The sequence below is a fragment of the Emydura macquarii genome, unplaced genomic scaffold (assembly GCF_026122565.2).
Source record: "Emydura macquarii macquarii isolate MOO-44397 ecotype Brisbane River unplaced genomic scaffold, CSIRO-AGI_Emac_v2 contig_212, whole genome shotgun sequence".
In the NCBI taxonomy this organism is placed as follows: Eukaryota; Metazoa; Chordata; order Testudines; family Chelidae; genus Emydura; species Emydura macquarii.
The window spans coordinates 1,795,205-1,803,632 of NW_027130349.1; positions in this window are offsets into that span (position 1 = coordinate 1,795,205).

Genomic DNA, 8,428 nt, shown 5'->3' on the forward strand with positions numbered 1-8,428 from the left:
TCCCCCTCCCTTCTTCTCCCAAACAAACAGGAAACCTATTTTCACGCTGTTTTTTTACGCCGCATGCTTGCCATTGCTGCGGAGACATGGAGCCAGCTCAACTCTGCACTATTATTGTGAGTGTCACAAATACATCACAGCTTATCATCAGATATTTTCAAAGTAGAGCAAGAAGCCGAAGCACAGGCAACAGCAATGCCACCAAGGCTGCCCTGCTACAAGACATCGAGCAGAACAATTCCCGATTGCTGCAGGCTGTAACGCATCATCTGCAGTCCATGGAGCGTTGGTTCTGGTCCCGGGAAACAAGCATATACTGGTGGGACCGCATCGTTATGCAGCTGTGGGATGATGACCAGTGACTATAAAACTTTCATATGCGAAAGACAACTTTCCTCTAACTGTGCTTGGAGCTGGCCCCATCCCTGAAGCACGTGAATACTCACTTGAGACAAGGTCTGACGGTGGAGAAGAGAATCGCCATCGCTCTGTGGAAGCTGGCAACTCCACACTGTTACTGCTTGGTTGGGAATCAATGTGGAGTTGGTAAATCTACAGTGGGCACCGCCGTGATTCAAGTATGCAGGGCCATCAATAGACTTCTGCTACGAAGGATAGTGACTTTGGGAAATGTGCAGGACATTTTGCCATGATGGGGTTCCCAAACTGCAGTGGAGCCATTGATGGGACACACATCTTAGTGCCTGCCCACCTAGCAACTGAGTACATAAACCGCAAGGGGTACTTTTCCATGGTCCTGCAGGGCCTTGTGGATCACCGGGGTTGTTTCACCAACATCTATGTGGGGTGGTCTGGGAAGGTGCATGATGTGTGCGTATTTCGTAATTCAGGGCTGTTCTCTAATATGCAGGCGGGCACTTTTTTCCCTGACTAAAAAATTCACATCGGGGGTGTGGAAATGCCAATAGTGATCCTGGGGGATCCTGCTTACCCCTTGCTCTCTTGGCTAATGAAGCTGTACACCAGGCAACTTGACAGCGACAAGGAGTGTTTTAATAACGTTAGGCACTTGTAGAATGGTTGTAGAATGTGCCTTTGGGCATTTAAAGGGTAGATGGAGGAGTCTCCTCACTAGGCTGGACATGACTGAGAAGAACCTCTCTTCTGTGATATCTGCGTGCTGTGTTCTTCATAATGTGTGTGAAACAAAGGGTGAGATGTTCCCCCAGGGTTGGGCTGTGGAGGCAGAAAGACTGGCTGCCAATTATGAGCAGCCAGATGCAAGCAGTACACTGAGAGCTAACCGCAGAGTGCTTTGCATTAGGGAAGCTTTGAAAACCAGGTTTTGCAATGAGATGCAGGACTGATTTCTGATCCTGTATGTTGTCTGCCTTCGCTAAACATCCCCCCCCCCCCCCACACACACACACACACACACACACACACACACAATCAATATCTGTACCCTCCAAATCCCTCCAGGACAAGATATGATTTGATAAAGAAATGTGTTGAAATGATGCAAACTTTTATTTATGAACATTCAAGTCAGGGGGGAAGGGGGCTCATTCACAGTCTTAAGGGGTAGTGTTCACTGTGTTCATTCACAGTCTCAAGGGGTATTGAGGTTGCTTGCTGGCCAGCTGTCAACGGGGCCACAACTGCTTTCTGCTCGCCTCCACTGGGGTGGAGGCGAGCCCATACTGCAGCCAGGCCATTCACCTCTGAGACCTCTTGTGGGGGGTAGGAGAGGGGCAGGGCAGCACAGCCCTAGGTCGAGGAGCATTATGGAGGGGCTGCAGCAGGACTCTGTCCTGCCTCCGCTCCTCCTGAAGCTCCACAAGCCGCCGGAGCATGTCTGCCTAGTCCCGCATGATTCACAGCATTGCCTGCGTGCTACTATGATCACGCTCATGCATTTCTCTCCAACTCTCCCTGTCCATGTCCATATTCTGGGACAAGGTGAGCTGCCACGCTCAGAGCTCTGTCTCTGCGGCTGCTGAGATGTTTATGAGCTTGCCAAACATGTCATCTCTTGTTTTTCTTTTCCTCTTTCTAATCTGCGATAGTCTTTCCGCAGCATTTCTTGAGGGTTGGGTCAAGGCCGAGGTGTTTACAGAATGAAAAGAAAGTAACAAGGTAGCCACTGTTAGCAGAGTGAAGAAAATGATACAACTGCAACAACGTAGACAATACTCCCCATGCAGTGCACAGGGCAAACACAGAGCCTCATTCCATTCCTAACATCCCAGAAGGGTCGGCTCGCTGTGCCCTTACAGAGATGGGAAGCAAGGGGATCTGTGGATAGCGGGGGGGCTGGGGCGGTATATAGTCTCTGCTTAAACCAAATAGAAGTAATTAAAGTGACTTGGTAGGACACTGCCATGGGGAATAAAAAGGCACAGGGCATCTGCTGGATAACTCGGGTACTTTAAACATACGCCGTCTTCCCTAGGTGACCATGAGTGATATCAGTCTCCTGAGGGTAACGCACAAGGAAAGGGAAGATTTGCTGCATGCAGCGGGGTACCAGCCTTGCCCTTATGCCGCTGTGCTGTGTTCCACCACGATGCCTGCTCCCTTGATTGCAGCGTGGCGCGGCAAAGTATCCTACCGTGGAGGGAAGAACAAGGCAGCCCTCCCCAGAAACCTTTTGAGAAGGATCACCTACATGAAAGTTTCCATGACATATCAACTGATGATTATCGGTGCATCATCACATAAATAATCTGTTCCATGGGTAACCTCTCAGTAAAGTCCGATAAACACCTGAAATCCCCTTCCTGCCCCTCCCCCCTGCCTGCCCCCCTCCCCCCCCCCCCCCCCCCCGCAATGTGAAAGGACAGAACTGCTAAGAAGAAAAAAAACTCACCAGATGTGCCTTCCCTGGGATCACTATTGCTGTCCTGTGTGCTGCTGGACTGCTCTGGGGTCAGGAATAGATCCTGACTTTCTGGCAGAATGGACACCCCGCTCTCCTGCACCCGGCTCTCCTCAGCCTCCTCCTCCTCCTCGTCCATGGAGTCCTCATCATTGTCCATGGACTCTGACCTAGTGGAGGTATTGATGCTGCGGGGCGGCACCGTGGTGGGATCGCCACTGAGAACTGCATGCATCTCATCGTAGACGCAGCATGTTTTGGGCAAGGAACCAAAATGGCTGTTAGCTTCCCTGGCTTTCTGATATGACTGACACAGATCCTTGATCTTCACGCGCGTCCCTCTTGCGTCCCTTCTCCAGCATGCCCTGGGATATCTTCCCGTAAATGTCCAGATTCGTTTTGCTGGCTCTGAGCTGAGCAAGAACAGACTCCTTGTCCCACAGACCGATGAGATCTAAGACTTCTGGTCGACTCCATGCTGGAGCATGTTTGGGCTTTGCAGTAGCCATGAGGAGTACAGCGACAAAGCTCACTCAATGCTGGCTGCACAGGAAATGAAAACTCAAATTTTCCCGGGGCTTGAGGGGAGGGGACATTTCCTGGTAATGTGACCACAGAGCAACACAGTGCGAATGTCCAGAGTGGTCACAATGGAGCATTGTGGGGTACCTCCCGGAGGCCAATGACATTGATTTAAGTTCTGTCTATACTGACGTTAAATCAAAGCAATAAATTCGAATTAGGTGCTACGTCACTTGCAGAGGTGGTTTTATTAAGTCGACTTAACTGCAGTGTCGGAGGTGTTCGGAGATTGATGTAAGTGACTTTATGTCGACCTCCGTCGCCAGTGTAGACCAGGCCTGATACTGCAATTTTGAGGGCAATTACTGTAGAATGCTGTAGCACTGTTTATAAGGGGACAAAACAGGAGGTCTGGGTTGTAAACCGAGGCATGTGATTTTAGCTTTTTGTGCCTCAATTTCCTCATCTGTAAAATAGGGGATAATATCTTTCTACATTATAGTGCTATTGTGAGGCTTAACCAAATAACACTTGTGCCAGTTATTATTGAAAGCCACATAATAGCAGGAGTGGAAATAAAACTCAGAACCTTCACGTGTTATTTCCATGCTCTGCCCCTTAGGACATGTGTCACCACATCTGCTACCATCTTCTTTTGCAAAATTCAGATTTCTAATATTTCACTGAGTGGCTATCTGTTGTGAATGTTTTAAATTACTAAGATGACTGGAAACAAATAAAGTGGAATGAGGCCCTTTCAAATTGTTGTAAAATTGCTTTCGAACTCAGGAACTCAGGAGTTTCAGGAACTTATTACAAAAGGGCAAAGTTCAGTGAAAAGGGATTTGTTCTGAATATTTCCCTCAACGTTATCAATTCATATTAATAGCTAAACAGTGAAAGAGTTATCATTTAATGTAAAAGTACATTGGTGCACATTACTGTTCTAAGAGAGTGGAACTTTTAATTAACTGCATTAGCATCATTGGTCTATGCTGAGGGGAAAGGGATGTTTTAGGATATTTTAGGAACAGGATGTGGAAGGTAAACAGTAGCACATAGAGTAAGATTGAGAGATGCACACTGATTGTGACAGGCTGTCTCAAACTGGGTATGTCACTCTTGATGTTGATAGGACACTGTGAGAGGATGTCTACAGTACCGATTCCCTCATCTAAAGACAGTGGGACTCATTTTGATTTCACACTCTTGTAATTGACTTCAGTGGATATCAGCGAGACAAGGTAGGTGAAGTACGCCTCATTTAAACAAAAGTGTGAACAAAATTCAATTGAAATCAAATGCCCCCCACCTGCCTCAGTGGGTGTGAGGAAATTGATGGGATTGGCAGTGAGGGAAGACAGTCCCAATAGCGAGGGAGGAGTCACTTGCTGAGGGACATGAAGTAGCTCCTCCCCAGCTGTGAGGCTCTGGCACCCATTGACCAGTTGGGAGGGAGGGTGTTGATTGGCCAGCCTTTCCCAGCCCACAGGATTTAACCTGGAGTGGGGGCCATGTGGAGCCTCTTTTGGCCCCATTCCAGCAGTCCCACCTTCTCCACCCCATACTGGGAATGGGAACTGGCCTATAGTTCCTCTAGGTTTAGCTGATTTCCCATTTGGGGTCTCCCATGGGCCAATTGGCAGAGGAATAGGGAGTTTTTTGCCTTTTTTGAAGCACTTTCTAGCCATAGTAGGTTAAGGACAAATGTGCTTGGTACCTGACTGAGGTACTTGGGTTGAGTTGCTAATTTGTTGCAACTTGCAGTGATTTCCAGAGCAGCTAAAAGGATAATATCAACATTTCCCAGAACCAAAATACCTGATATTTGGTGATGGGCCAAGGTCCTCACCCTTCTTCACCCTCTGTAATCCTCACAGGGGGCAGGTTGCTAGAACTCAGAGCAAACCGAGTCCTGAGGGAAGGCAAAGGACTGCCTACCCCAAGTTATGGCTTATATGGTAAGGAGGCCTGTAACCCTATCACAGAAAGCAATTAAATGCCTGTATAGGAGAATGTGGGTGGTAGGCAGATAGTACTTCTCACCTGTGCCAAAGTTTAATAAAAGCTTCTGCCTGCCACTTAATTCCATGCTTGAGTCTGTCCTCATTTTGCCGCTATGTCCGCATCAATGGGGCTAGGCCAATTTGTACCTGCTGAGGATGTGGTTGGGTAATTTTTACCTTGGCTTTCATTTATTTCAAAACTTGGTGATAGTTGGAACTATGCCCCAGTTGGAAGCACAAAAGATATCAATAGATAACACAATAGATACATCTGTGAATTTTTAGTCATCAAACTCTTAGATTTGAAAATCTGCATGAAACATTCTATATAATACTTCAGAATAATTCATTGTACTATCTTTGAAAAATCCAATTACTAAGAACTAAAATAGTGATATTATTGACTATATTCATGGTTTACATACAGAGAGAAGTGGTGTCCCATGCTTTCAGTCTGTCATCTCCATTCCTTAATGGCCTCATTATTTTTTTTCTGTTTCTTTTAAAGAACAAAAGCAATATTCTTAAGTATAGTTGTCCAATAATATAGTTGACTTCCCTGCCAATGAACACGGGGAACATTTTCAATAATCCATGTTCTTTTATTAGGCAAACAATAACAAAAATTATATGCAAGGGTTTTTGTCATTGTTAGGTTGATGCTTCTGTTGAGCTGGAAAATGATAGTGGTAAATTCTTTTTACTTTATCTTGGCTGGCCCCCTAAAACTAAAAAGCCTCCACTGCCTCCTCTTCACCCACCCACAACTTGGTAATGCATTAACTTTCCAAAGATATTGCTTTGCATAAAGGTGCAGATATACCTAGAAGTTACATCAGGTGGACATAAAAAGAACATGTACTAGATTTCTATCTCAAAGGAATTAACCAGCACTGTTCAGTGTACTAGTCTGGGTCTCTTTACCAAGTACATGGAAATGTAATGCAAGATAGTAAAGATTTCAAAAGATAAAACAGGACAACAATCCTCTGCCTTTTTCCTACAGACAGTGGAACATAGAATGAGCATTAGTAATCATTCTGCTCAAAATAGTATAGGTGGCATAAAATATGAGTAAAATCCCTTATCACCGGGCTAATATCTGGAATCACTGCCTTGGGAATGGGATCTGTATGGTATAGTAAAATGAGAAAACTCATGAAAATACTTGTATTACCATAAACAATTAAAAATGAAGCCTTATATTAACTTTATCCATTTTTATTTCAATTTCTACCAACTGCATCTTGCCATTTTTCTAGATGCACAAATACTGAAATCAGTGACAATACTTACCAATTATCAATGATCACTACCTTTCAACCAAGCAGTCATAAACATTATTAACATGAAGGACATTCACTTTCACCATCTATCCCTCTTTCTCTAGCTCCCGTCCCACTGTTCTCAAAACCACAGTGAAAGACTATGCCTTGCATCATGTTCCAAAGGTTGAAAGATTCAGGGAGGAACTCAGTTTCAAAGTCACCACCTCCTCACATTAATTAATTATTATCAATTATTATTATCATCATCAGTGTTACCACAGCACCTTGAGGCCCCATTCTAGATCAGGGCCTTCTTGTGTTAGATTGATCATATTGTAAAAAACAGCCTCTACCCTGAAGAGCTTACAATCTGAACAAAGGAGGAGAGGGGCATCATAGGCAGAAAGGAGCAAACAGCCTTGCTCAAGGCCACACAGTAGGTCACTGGCAGAGCCAAGATTAGAACCCAGCTCTTCTGTCTTTTCTACTAGACCACTCTGCCATCAGTTCTTTCTTTTTTAAAGCCTGCAACTGTCAGTGTAAATTGGCTGTTCTCGCTTCCACGTAAGCATATGAAGGAAGAGCCAGTCTCTCAGGTAGTCATGTTGCATTCTGCTGAAGGCTTCATAGGTTAAAACCAACACTATGTGAGGCATCTGGAAACAAACTAAAACCAGAGAAGAGGTGTTCCCTGAAAATGCACCTTGTTCCCTGAAAATGCACCACCAAGCAACCATTTTGCACTAGCTGAAGTTTCCAAATAGCCTTCCAATGTAACCCCAAGTAGAACAATACCAAATATCATGCTGACAGTGTCACAGATAGCAGTGGTGAGCTCTTTATATTATGGGAACAGGTTTTGTATATTAAATAAACTAAATACATATGTAACCTAGTTTGCTGATCCCAACTGCCTTTTTGTCTTTATACTGTATTTTTAAAAAGAAACATATAATGCACCAGTTAGATTCAGCAATAGTCTCTGCTGTTTTCTGTCTTAAAGACATTGGCAAGGCTTCCAGAACCAGCCAGTTCACCAGGGACAGAAGTTTCAGCAGCGAAAAATGACACCAGTTCCTTCCGTCTGTGGCTTGCAGAAAGCTAATATTGCCCCAAAAGGGGATGACACTGGCTGTCCACAGCTCGGGTTTGTGGTCAGGATAACCTGGACATGTTTCGTTTCATTGCCTCCCTTCAGCAGAGCTTCTGGCAAATGAAATTCAGCCCTAATCAAAGGGCCTATGTTCCACTTAAGTCCGCAAGATACGTAAGACTTAAAATCTTGTAGAAAACCTTAAGGAGCAGGAGGCAGAGGTGTAATTTATATGTCCTCACACTATGTTGATCAACTTTAGACCAAAGTATAAAATATGATCAAAAGGAAAACTAAAATTTTTCCTTAAGGTTCCATGTAAAAAAAGTTTATAAAGGGTTAAAAATAATTAATAGATGTTTAACTAAAATGGTTTATCAAATGTCATAGATTCTTCTAGAGTCCAACAGTTTAACAGGTTGCTTATAACCATCTATAACACCTTTCTCAGATGTGCATATAACCATCTATAAGACATACTACTCATGGCTGTAACATACATCAATTATTTATTAACCATGGAACTTTAATACAAAGCGTAACCTTCCTTGCTATATCCACATAACAAAATTGAAAATGGAGTTTAGGATTAGCAAATAAATGTTGATTTATTGAAACAGAGTAAAATAAATAGCTCATTGACACTATATTTGTAATGTAATGAAGGACGTTTTCATGAAACGTTCTTTTTTAAAAT